The sequence below is a fragment of the Bactrocera oleae genome, chromosome 2 (genome assembly GCF_042242935.1).
Source record: "Bactrocera oleae isolate idBacOlea1 chromosome 2, idBacOlea1, whole genome shotgun sequence".
NCBI classification, from domain to species: Eukaryota; Metazoa; Arthropoda; class Insecta; order Diptera; family Tephritidae; genus Bactrocera; species Bactrocera oleae.
Genome location: NC_091536.1, coordinates 66,715,743 through 66,729,346, shown reverse-complemented (window position 1 = coordinate 66,729,346; position 13,604 = coordinate 66,715,743). Strand labels below are relative to the sequence as shown.

Genomic DNA, 13,604 nt, shown 5'->3' with positions numbered 1-13,604 from the left:
AAAATGTGTGGTGAATATAAAACGCCGGTAAAAACATATGTTTTCTTTGACGAATGAACTGCGAATGCATTTGGTAGAAATAGTGTTGCTATACAGTCGAGTGTCGAGTCCAATCAGAAGAGGGATAATGGGAGAATATATGGGAGAAACGACACAACTACAAAAGCACATATTTATACAACTCTTAACATTTAGAAGTGTAAATGTTTGTAAATAAATAGAAAAACACATAAATGGTATTTACAATTTGATAATGAGAAATTAATGAGTTGATACTAAAACCATTTAAGTGTGATTTATATAAAAATGTGTTGAATTTAGTTTATTTGCACAAATAAAATTAATCATATTTAAGTTTAAGCAGCATTTTTTTATTTGTTACTATTTTTCTTAATCAAAAGTAAATTGTAGAAGCAACGCTTTGCAGCAAAAGGGAAATCTGCATTAAAACGAAAGTTGAGGAAAATTTAAAACAAATGTGTTTAATTTGAATGTAAATTTTGGATGGAATGGCCCATATGCAAATAATAACTATATTTTCAAGTAGTACAAAAAGGATTAATAGAAGCTAACACTCAATTACCATATTGTTATCAAGTGTATTATAAATAAATAGCAAACAATTGAAAGTCATTCAATGAACTTAACTCAAATTAATTCATATTTATAAGCATTTATCGTGTGTATACACCGATAAAACCGAGGGGAACAGCCGAAATTCACCTGCGTGGAAGCTAAGTATACAGCCAGTAAAATTTACCAACAACAAATGCGCTTAAATTACAAACGTCAGCCACAATCGAAATTGAATTAATTTTTGTTTTCCTTTGATAATTTATCAATTTGCATACAGAAACACTTTTTGCGTGTAAATATGGAAAAATCGGTCACAAGCTTGCAAATATTTGTTTGCTTTATTGTTGTTGGCAAAAGTTCATAATTAAAAAAATCAGACGACGCGACAGATTTTCGAGCTATTTCCATATAAATATGTAAATATGTATGCAAATAAGTCAAGTTCTGCGAATTTATCAACAACTCAAGTGCGCAACAACCGACAGTCCCATTAGCGATGTACGTACGTTATAGATGTAGTGGAAGCGGTGTAAATGAAAATAGAAAGACTAAATAAACTATATATTTATAATCTTTACAACAACACTCATGATCTGGTATTTTTGGAAGTGCCGAAAGGGTTAAGCTGCCTAAGATTTATAGAATTCATAATTTTATGAAGTAATGAATCTACGTATGTACATCATTATTAGTACCGAGATTCGTTTAGCTGACAGCGGGCTAGACTCATTTGTATAGCAAAATAGTGGTTAAACATCTTGAAACCTTCATATTGAAATTTAGTTTAAATAAGTAGATTGTGCAAGCCCCTCAAAAGATCAGAATACCACAATGAGCCGACTACTGTATAGCTACTACTCCTTTTAATAACTATTCTCATGCAAATCTTTCAACCACCTCTGACGATATCATCGAAAAGGTTAAAATAAAAACAGTGCTTGAAAATCATCGTGTTGGCATCAGGCAGATAGCAGAGAATCTCAACAACTGAACACATCTTAGTTAACCAGTTCTGGAACGCTCGTGCCAATATAAGTTTTTTGAACCGGTGACTACTGTAGCCCGAAAACCGCTCGGTAAATTTCAATGAAACTTATTCAGCTTATGTTTGTATTTTTTCCGAAAATCTGGAATGCCGCTATATCGTTAATCTAAAAATAGTAAATAAACATTCGTTCAGGCACTAGATTATCTGTTAATTAAACTATTATTTTATTTGTCCGATTGAGTTTAGATGAATCTGTAAGGGTTAGACGTGATCACCGCAACTAGCTTTGGTTAAAATAAAAATTTAAAATACTATAATATATCATTCCAACAAAACCAGAATCTTTCATTCAACGGATATCAAAAATTGTGAAGAAGCTCAACTTTTATGAAAGCTCTCTCTACCTAGGTTGAATAACAAAAATAGCTTGAGTTTCATAAAAACATAACGAATAGAAAGAAAATAGGAGGAATATAATAAAAAAAATTTAGTCCACAAATTGCTTTCATAAATCCAGGTTTTTGTTTTGCCAGCCCAGTTTAACAGCTAGCAGAAACTGAAAAACTTTTTGAAGCGCATAATTATTAGCCTTTAAATAATAAAGAAGACACCAAAAGTATATGAAATCAATAATATTATGCACGATGAAAAAACAAAAAGACCTAAGCTAAAGCCTAAAGCATAAAAAAAGTAAAAAACTGTAAAGTAAAAAATAAAAATGAAAAACGTAAATAAAATATGAAAAGTGTATAAAAAAAAAATACAAAAAGAACAAAAATAAAAGCGAGTTAGCGTAAAATGAGATTTGACTCGAAAATAGAACGCGAAAAAGAAACTACAAAATTCGTGTATGTATGTAAGTGAATACATGTGCATAAGAATGGAGAATGAGCTAAGAAAGTTCAATGAATCATTTTCAAGTCAAAAAGCTAGTGACTCCAAAGTTTCGCCAGAGTTCGTTGCTGGTGCGATCAGGTAGGCGAAGGTGCTACTACGCAGCACTAACGAAAATAGCTTAAAATTAGTTGGATGCAAGCAGCAAAAGTAGAGAACAGAATTAACAGCAAGACGGCGGTGGAATGCTCAAACCTCGGTCTCTGCATATACCCAACAACACATTATGCAAATGTCATTTATTTAATATTAAAAATAAAATTTTATATGACGCTGATTTGGTCCTTCTTTAAACTTCGAAATCGGAAGTACCGTAATATTATTTCATTTCTCTTTTAACTTTCAAAAACATAATTTTTAACTAAATGAGACTCAAACCCAAATGTTTATTGGGTATACAGACATTTGATCAAAACTCTGTCACACTTGAGTGCCATAAATGGAAGACACAGGTGCAGCAAGAATTAGTGTTAAGACCACTTGCACATACAAATATACTTGCACACATACTTACTTGTACAAGTACTACTTCAACACATGCGAAACTATTTCTAAATACAAACTTTCATGTTTATGTGTTGTTAGCCATTATGGTCGTATGTATGTATGTGCATACATTGTCAGTACAGAGATCGTTAATTGCCGGTTGTTGGTTATAAGACAGTTTTCTTTCATTGTTTGCTTGTTTCTTTTTCGGAAACATTAAAAGTCTATTATATTTTTTGCAAATTTCCAAGGCATATATATTATACATATGTATACACATAAACAATTACGCCTTTTAGCTATTTCTAAAAAACTGCATTCCAGTTTCTTTATTATAAAATGAATTAAATTAAAAAAGAAATTAAAAATATGCACAATTTCAGACCGATATCTCAGACACTAAAGGATTAGTTCGCTTATACCATATACAAACGGACAGACAGACAAAATCGACTCAACACGTCACGCTGAGCATTTATATACATATACCTATGTATGTACTTTATAAGGTATCCGGCGTTTCTTTGTGGTTGTTAAAAAGTTCATGGCAAATTTAACATACTCTGTTCATGGTATAATTATCGCCTTTGAGGTTTTTAGAAATCTTATTAAAAACAGAAAACCTTGTAGAAACAAAATTAAAGCAAAGTGCGATTTCGAGAAGAGGGTTAACAGAATGCCTTATAAGTATTATAAAACATCAGCCATGACGTCTCTGACAAAATTCTTATTTCACAAACGATATACATAGTTAACTTGATAATATATATTCTTAAAATTTGAAAAAAAAACACTTGAAGCATTTTGTGTTTCGGCTTTTTTTTTTAAATTTAATTAAAACCACAATAAATACAAATTTTTACTTTATCGGTGGTCGAAAAATGTTTACGAAACATTTGTTGTTCTTTTTTCTTTAAAGGACAATTCCTGCATCAAGTAAAGGCAAGTCAACTTTTCTGCCGCCTGTAGGTATGTCTATTTTATCTCTCTAAATATACAATAACTTAATAGAGGATTTTGAAACGTAGTTTTGTCAAATATGTATATTCTTACGCCTTTTTTCATAAACTAATTAACGGTTTCTACTAGTTTTCGGTCACATTTCACGTTTTTTTTATGAATAATTTTTTTTTATAATAATTCGCTTTAAGGGGGGGGGTAGGGTTTCAAGGTAAAAAAAAGACTTTTTTGCGAAATATGGATTAAGTAATTTTATTCAGACCTTTTGTGCACTTAATGTAAAAAAAAAAAAAAATTATATGTATAAATAGGGGGCCGGTATTTTATATGTCGTAAATGTGTATAAAGTTTAAAATGAATCGGTCAAGTAGTTTTGAAATGACAGTGAACACGGACTTTGAAAAAGTAGCTTTGAGAAAAACGCGCCCGGAGATTAATAAGACAATAACTTTAAGAATATTGCTTCTATCGACCTAAAGTTTAAGGACATATTCTTGAAATGTTTAACAATAAGATAAGAGAAAAAAAATCGATTTTTCGAAAGTAAAAACCATACCCCTCCCTTAAAAATCTTGCTAGCTTACTAATTAATAAATGGTTTTAATAAAAAATTTGTATATACTCGTACAATTTCTTAAGTCTTGGAACTCAACTCACATTTTTATATGGAAGCTTTAAACTTATATGAGCTTCCATTATTTTATAAGTAGATCACTCGACAGATTCTTATACATAAATAAATGTTATGAATTGTTGCGCCTCCAAATATGGGCACGGATATAATATGTACAAATGCGATTGTTGCTTACTGAGCTTTCAAGTGCATGCGCTTTGAAATCACTTTTAATGACACCATACAAACGTGTCGCAAAAATGACCGACCGAGACATTATTATTTTGCAATCGCTTGAATACATATGTACATACAAACATACACGTGTTCGCATACATATGTATATACTTAAGTAGATTTGTATGTATGCATATAATTAAAATTATGTATCTATGTTTGTATGCTAGCCGTCCGCGTAGAAAATGTCGACTAGTGGTTAACCTTTGCGAAATCGGTACGAATATCATTGCAATCGTTGAGCTTTGCTCGCACGCTCACCACTTAGCTAAACTTGAGCTACGAGTAAGCAATGTTTTTGCTTCTTGTTTTTCAAAGTTTAGCGGGAAAGAAAGTAATTAAACTATAGTGACTACAGTGGTGATATACAATTTTTTTATAATTTTTTTTTAATCAATGGGAACGTCGAACGGTATCTGACAGCAAGGATAGAAAAGTAAATAGCAACCATCGTATTATATTTTTTTAATTAAAATAAATTCTTATAAATAACCCTTGGAAATTATTTTGAAACGCAAAAGCTCGGTATGTGAAAATTGTTAATTTGTCTTGATTGCGGTTAAATTTTCAACTCAATAAAAATAAATTTATTTATTAATGGAAAATATATACATACATATTATATGTAGAGAAGTGAAACCGCAATTTGTAATTTTTTTTTGCTATATAGTGTACTTATAAAAATAAAAGAAAGCTGGTATAAGATTAGATAACTAAACCTGTTTTTAAACCCCTGAGACTTTTGCCGAATAATATTTTTTAAATGTTTTAAGTCAACCCCAAGTCAAGAAGGTAGTACTAATACACGGAAGCAAGAAGTATTATTTTGCACAAAACTGTATTTGCGCTGACCGTCTCGTTTTTTCTAAGATATGACGCTGTTTTGCTTGGATTTAATACGCAACAGGGTAAAACGATGGCATAACAACTCAGTATAGAGGTACGAGGAGGGTTCAAATAGTAAGGTAATTTGCAATCTTGCGACTTATGCTTAAGACAGACATATGGTTTCCGAATAACAATGTGTACTACAAAAAAACTCAGGAAACCACATTTAAGCAAGGTGACACAAATATGGTTTTCCATGAGTTTGACACTCATCAGCTGATGCAAAAAAAATTTTAATCAACTAAAAGAAAATAAAGCTAAACAAGGAAAATGAAGCCGAATTGCTTATGAGAGCAAAGAATCTTAAAATATTTTAATACCTGAGGAGGAAAAGGAAATATTTTATACTATCTCTATGGGCATTAAAAAGGACCAAGCAATATAGAAGATTGATTTCGAGAAAAGGGACTTGCAACATTTTTTCCATTTTTTTTTTAATTCTTTTGATTTTTAATTTTTTGTTTTTTACATGTCAATAGGACAGAAAACATATAATTCTGGCTAAAGAGCTTAAAGCTTTCTTTGCGTATACACACATAATTTTAATGGTTTCTTGGAACACTATTGTAGTACAGAACTCCATTTGCTTTGGAACAAAAAAATGAAAATACGGTTGACACACATATGGTTTCTGTAGCATACTACAATATGTACTATATGTCTGTCTTTGGCATTACACTTCATTCTAATGTCAAATATTCTTACATTGAATTGATACATTCGTCACGATCATATGTTTAAACTTAATAAAGGGTGTTTCTTACATAATTTTTTTTCAATTATAACACAGAACAAGTAGTGAAGAGCTAAGTTCGGGTGTAATCGAACATTTCTTACTCTTTCGACTTGTAAGGATCAAAGCCGAAAAATACCTTAGGTAGGTGTTAGCAAAACTTTATTTTACAATTTTGCATATTATTAACTTATATTATAGATCACAGACTCAATTAGTTTTATAACTATGTTATATTTCCCGTCAGCGAAAATTATGCTTTAATCATCCTCAAGCGTGATATATGTATATGATATAGACTTAACCGAAGAGACTAAATTTTATGTAATATAATGAGTTGATGTGGAAAGCATGAGCCAGAGGACTGTAATTCATTATGTTAGGAACATGGGGTTTAGACCAACTCCAATGATGTTCAGCGGTTTGTTAGAACAACGGAAGTTATAATATGTAGCATAATATAATTTCACATATATTCGGTTTTAAACCAAAGTATATCGAATGTTATACATTCAGTAAATTTTGCTAAGATATCTTACATATTGGCTGATATATACGGTATAAGTCTCATCACAATATCTAATTTTTTACTCAAACTACAGCTTGCACAGACGGACGAACAGATTCTATGATACTGGTGTGACCTGATTTTAGTAAGGATTTGTAAAGATGCTTTTGAAATTACAGTTTATTCAGCCTAGTTTCATAAGTTAGCACAACAAGAAGAAGTATAGAGATCCATACTATCTTAATGCTTTAAGCATTTATATTGTTTGCAAGAACAATCCTTTTTTTCCGCTGAAGCTTTATGTATAATTTCCTAAGCTTCATAACTCTCAGACAAATAGTAGGACAATTAAATCTGCAACGCGAAAACGAATCTTGCTCGCATCTAAAGACCCTATGACAATCATTGAGGATATAAAAACTGTATCCCTGGAAGAACGCGAGAAAATTCCGTAGATGATGACTATATCAGAGTTGAAATTATAAAAGATGTTGGGGTACTTTCAAAGAAACAACATTTGAACGGGAAAATAATAATGTACATGGGTAATTTAAAATTATTTAATAACATTGAAAAGTCACCTTATGTATTGAACTCGCCACATACAAAACCAAAATTAAATAAGACCAAAAATTAAACCAATCCGGATTATTTGAACACTTTTTAGAATATGAAATGCCAATTTATAATAATTTTTATTAAAAATAAAAACAACAACAATCGTAAAATCTGTTAGTTTCACGTTTTCAATGATTCACGGCGAATAATTGTAAAAAAAAAAACAACGTTCGTGTCAGACAAAAATTGGAAAAATGGGGAAAGACAAGTCTCACACACACGATAAATTTAAATATAAAAACAAATATTACAATGTAAGTATGTGAGTGTATGTTTAAAATATGAGTAATGAATTCATCCCAAGGCAGTAAGCAATTACATCCACAGAAACAAACAAGCACCTGAGGTAGGAAAAAAACAACACAAAGTAAACACAACACTCGATAGGCTAAAAATCGATAGTTTAATATTGAATGGCCCAGAATGAAGTCACTCGTCCTCAATATACTTTTTCACGTCAATAATTTCTGGTTGCAACAACTCATACACACATATGAGTGATAACAATGGATAGATAATGCGGAATGGAAATTATCGCAGATATGCAAAGTTAGGTAAATCGATTGGATTGGTAATAACTAATCAACTGGTATGCTTTCGAACTGCCAACAGAACGTCAACGACTGATCAAAATATTCTGCTGCGAATGAATAACTACCAAAAGAGGTCAGTACTCGTATAACTGGCATGAATAATTTATTTTATACCAACACACTATGTGGTGATTAGGTAAAAAAAAAAAGTTTCTGCAGCGAAGCGCAAAATTTTTCGATGTTTCCGTTTGATTGTGGAAATGCTGGAATAGTTCGTAAATAATAAAAGTTTTTCCATATATTGATATATTGGGAACGTAATGGGTTGAAGTATAGGGTGCTTTGTAGGGTAGGTATATAATTTCCTAGCGGGCTAGTCGCACGAGTTTTAAAATTGTGATTTACATTTGTGTGCAGTATACTTTAGCATGAAAAGACTTGCACCAGAACAACATCTAAAATTGTGGAGGTTATTTTCACAGGCCTTAGTTTTTTCGTTTAAGGTAATGGTATTTTTACATTTTATTTGTATCCTGCTAAGCTGAAGACTCGTACCGAGACTCACCCGACCGATGTGCATCCAGAAAAATTTACCGGCTAGTGAGATTTGTTTGCCAAAAGCAATATTGGTCGATAATTTTTTAAACTTAGGAATCGACAAACGTTATTAATAACATATTTGATCCCACCGTCTTTCCATAAGGGGTTATATTTACTTGCAACTTGTAACTTCTCACTCTGAATACAGCGTTTCGAGAAAACGCGATTAATGTTTGGGGAGCCGATTAAACTAAAAAATGTTTCACGAATATTTTCAAATATGTATGTATATGTAAAAAAAAAATTAGATTTTTTAAAATTCACAATTCTATATAAACTCTTAATTGATAATTGGTTCTAACGGGTTCGTGCAGTAAGCCATATAACCCTTGAATCCATCACTTTATTATGACGTACTTTCAATAACCAAGAAATTGTTATTATACATATATTAGACAAGTCATCATGGTCTCGATAGACTATTTTTCGGAGCGAAGCATGTACGCAGTTGTATATTTCTAAATGAAACACCCTTTATTAAAGGATTAGGAATTAATTAATGAAATGTATTTGATAAATATTAAAAGTTATTAGGCTTCGTTGTAAGCGTCTGTCAAACGGGAAGATATTTTGAAAATGAAGTGACAGTTGAGTTGACAGCTGATTCGGTAGAAAGACAGCACTGCAAAAATAATATAAAAAATACTTGTATTAAATACCACTATTTTATTATCGGTTATCTGTTTAATTGCCCGTCTTTCTCAGAAAATATAACAAATATCTTCAAAATCTGTACAAGTTGTATTTGCTTTTTTTAAGCACAAAAGTTCCATATATAATAAATATTAAGATTTTTATAAGGTCAACTTCGAATAACCTGACGCTGGTATAATTCCAACCAAATTATAACTCTTTCTAAATCATCATGTAAAAATTAGCAGTTGCTTCTACAGCAAAACGATATTTAGGTGAACTTGTGGCTTATGCTAGTTTTAAGGTAGTCACTGATTTATCTAATATTATAAAAATATATTATAATTGAAAGGTCAATACCCTTGATATTGACGTAACACTCAGAATTAATAATTCTAGCGGTTCCAAGTATCTACGTCAATAAAATTTGATCTATTCGGTTGCTTGCCAACATGAAGAGGCATGGCAGACATATTGACGATTTCTTATTCCACACACATCCACACATATATGCAACAATTTTTACTTATAACATACACAACATCTTACAAATTATAGACTTTGCGACTTTTTTATTTTCGTCACATTAACGAAAAAAGTGTTAAGCAATTATTTCATTTTGCTGGTTCGCGTATGTTAAAAATAAATATTACCCAAAAATTTAGCGAAATATCAAAACAATGCATGTGCGTAATCTGGCGAAACGATGGAACTCACGACAAACCCGTCTACAAACACAACTGCATTATGGTATATTTGTACATATATAAATGCAGTTAATCAAATTTGCATAAAAATTAATGATCATGGTGAAACTGGTTCTGCATTGTACCTTTTTAGACTACTTACAAAGTGGAACCCCGTTGATAAATGGAACTTTTAAATCACAAAGCCTGAATCGGAACATTCTTTTTATATATAAAAAGCGTTTTCTGGATCATAATTATTTTATAATTTTATTGTATTAATTGTAATATTGTAATAATTGATATTTTGTCGATCTTTACAATTATCAACATTGCAGACTCTTAGTTTACGCTCCGAAACACTAAAACCGAAGATTAAAGATCACAGCAAGTACTTCATTTGCAATAAGAAGATCTTTAGATGATACTCAAGCAGATTTTAGTAAAAAAAAATAATGACAATTTGGTTTATTCGATGAACGACATTTAAATGAAATATTGGAAGATCAGTGAATATTTTCTTTTTAAATATTTTTACAACAAAAAAAACTTTTTTATGCATGCGCTATTATAGGAAAGTCTTTTAAAATTTGGTGAATTTCGTTCAATAGCAAAAAAAACATAAATAAATGAAAATATGAAAAGCGGGGATAAGAAAAATTATAATTAACGAACTTCCGTAAAACACCTCTCACAACTTATCCTATAGTTCATATATGTAGTAGGTCAGAACCTTTCTTACGCCGTGTCGAAATTTTTAAATAGCTATTTCCCACGCTTTCTTATTATTCGTGCATTTTCGAACACACATTCCTCTGCTTTCCGAATAACTTCAGCAGATACCAAATCTCTTATCATCCTGCTTTTATATACTCTCAACTAAAAGACCGTTCCACTTTCATACCCAGTTTTATGATCGTAAATTCTGTTAGAGTCAAAACCCCTATAAAATGATGCTACCGTATTGAGTTGTCTTTCCCTATTTGAATTTATTTTCACGATCACGACAAATCTTGTTACCCAAACTGGTAATCGGTCAATTAATTCGTGAGAGCTTGAAAAACATATATCAATTGATTATCCGCACTCATAAACATTAAATATCTAAAACCAAAAAGGACTAGTATTGGGACAAAAGTGTACAGTTCTGAACACAAACTAAGACCTTTCACTTATATCGTGAGTATAACAAAAACTGACTCGTGACACGAACGCATTCGCTAATAAATGAAAATAAAAAATTGTGTGCATTTATTCTTTACCAACAACAATAAGTATTTTCCCGAGCCTGTCACCAACTTTTGCAACAGACGCGTCTACGACAACAGCAGCAGCGGCAGCGACAGAAGTAGCAGCAGTAAAGCATTGCCAATTATGAAAAAAAAACATCAGCATCACACTAAACGACTGGATGTTCTTGATTCGTCGCGTTAAGGCGAACGCTTTGAAGATAAATTTGTTGGCTTCTATTTTTGTTTGTTTGCATATGTAGTTGTTGTATTTTTAAGTGTATAGTTTTGCATTCAAATTTTTTTTTACTGTTTTTGTTATTCTTTCTTTGAGTTCAATGCAAATATATGCAAATAGATAGACGAAATGTTTTAAAAAAATTCGTTTTATAGTGGAAAAATGTTGAATAAGTTGGACCTCGCGGCGGGGTGAAAAAAGAAAGACAAAAAATTTAAATAAAAAATTAACTCAATTCAGCACGACTTTAGTATAGTGAATTAGCGTTGACCCAAATGCATTTTTTTCGATTTTTTTGTTTTTGCTTGCATCTAATTTTAGAAAGTTATGGACATTTTGCTGTTTCGTGCAGTCTGTGGTAATAGATTTATGTTAAACAGACATGTTCTAGATTATGATTTTTAATGCAGTGCATATAGACTTTGTTGTTGTAACAAACATTTTTTTTTTAATTTTTTAGTTATTCATTATTTTTAAATCAATTATTGATTTCGAAAGTTAAGTTATTTACGCAAGTGTAACCAGTTAAATTGCGTGAAAGAGTTATAAAGGAGAAGTAATAAGCAAATATTATATGTTAGTGAAGGCTCAAATCTGGTTTAACGAAAGCAAAAACTTGTATTTCTCTGCCCCAGAACTTAAAAATAACAGTCTTAAATTTGACAAACCTTGGAGTAGTATATCGAACAGACATTGCTACTACAAATGCATTATATATGGACCGGGATAAAACAAGGTTATCGACTTTTTTAAACTATATTTTAGTAGAGATTCTTAAGAAAATCAGTGGCTATGAATATTAGTTTTAAACGTTTGCTGAATACTACTGCAACAATTTTTGTCAAATACTTGTAATTAACATATTGACGAAATAAAGTTATTATTATAATGAAGAAACTCGAAAATTAATTAAATTAATCATTATTTAATATCATCGCAGCTACATAACGAAAAAAGTTCGTTTCTACTTTTAGATTATGATCGTAATGTCTCCTATAAGTATCTGTATGAGCTGCTATTGTTCCAGTCGCGGTTGTATCACCCATAATTGAAATATCGAATAATAAATTTATTTTTCTAGGGTTATCACAAATAAATTAACAAAGCACTTGATTACGCTGATTTAATCTGCAGTATATTTTAGGAAAGCAAATTTGTGTCTCTTTACACTCAACACTCATGTTTATTTAGATCAGTTGATCCAATAGAAAATCAATATAGAGGAATAGCAGCACGCTTTATTTAATTAGCTAAAACCAATTACATGATAATGATCGCTTCGAAGTTTGAGTGAAATGCAAATAATTTTTGGCTCAACGGAAAAAACATAGCCGCCCACAGAGAGAGTCATCTTAAAATGCCACATAGTAATCTTAAAACTATACTACTATAAATTGTCTATAAGTACAGACCAAATTATTTCAGTAAAATCCGACCGCTGCAAATAACAAAATTTTTCAGACATTTTTTAATATTTTATAAATGAGTATCACATTCATGATATCACTTTGTTGAAGATTAGGGTCATATACACTCACATTTATTGTAGTTAGCCAAATCAATAAAGAGCAATTTATGATTAATTGTTTAATTATAAAAAAACTAATTAAAATATTATAATATCGCTTTTCTAATACAAAAGATGTTTTTAAAAAGATTTAAATTAAAAAAATTAAAATTGACCGAAACTTTTGCGAAAACAAAGTTATATACAATGATGTTACTACGTTTGACTGCAAATGCTTCCTGCTCTGCTCTATGTGCAAAAAAAAAACAACATTGAACGGTATACACTGTTGTTCTTTGTTCATAATAAAATCGACCTCGAATAAAAAAGGAAGTTGCTTTGCAGCAAATTATATATACATTTAAATACAGATTTCTTTCATTTTGAATGCAAAATGCAGAAAAGAAAAAAAGAATAAATATAAACGAAAAGCAGAAAAAAATATAAAATAGTAGACGCTTCTATTTTAGAAATTTAGCTATTAAATAAATTTTACCTAACTCAAACTAAAAAAAAATAACTTAAATTTAAAAAATTTAAACACTTTATATTAAATTTGCGCCTGTGTAATGATGTGAAACACCAAAATATATACATATATTCATTTTTTTTATGTTAATACGCATATAAATAATTTTATTAAATGTGTAAATTTTAATTAACATACTTAAATGGGA

The 13,604-nt window shown here is 30.5% G+C and overlaps 1 protein-coding gene across 9 annotated transcripts in view; it reads right to left on the bottom strand.

Moving 5' to 3' along the window:
* Window positions 1–13,604, bottom strand: part of cnc (NFE2 like bZIP transcription factor cap-n-collar) — a 127,276-nt gene that overhangs the window by 82,932 nt on the left and 30,740 nt on the right. The window lies entirely within an intron of this gene.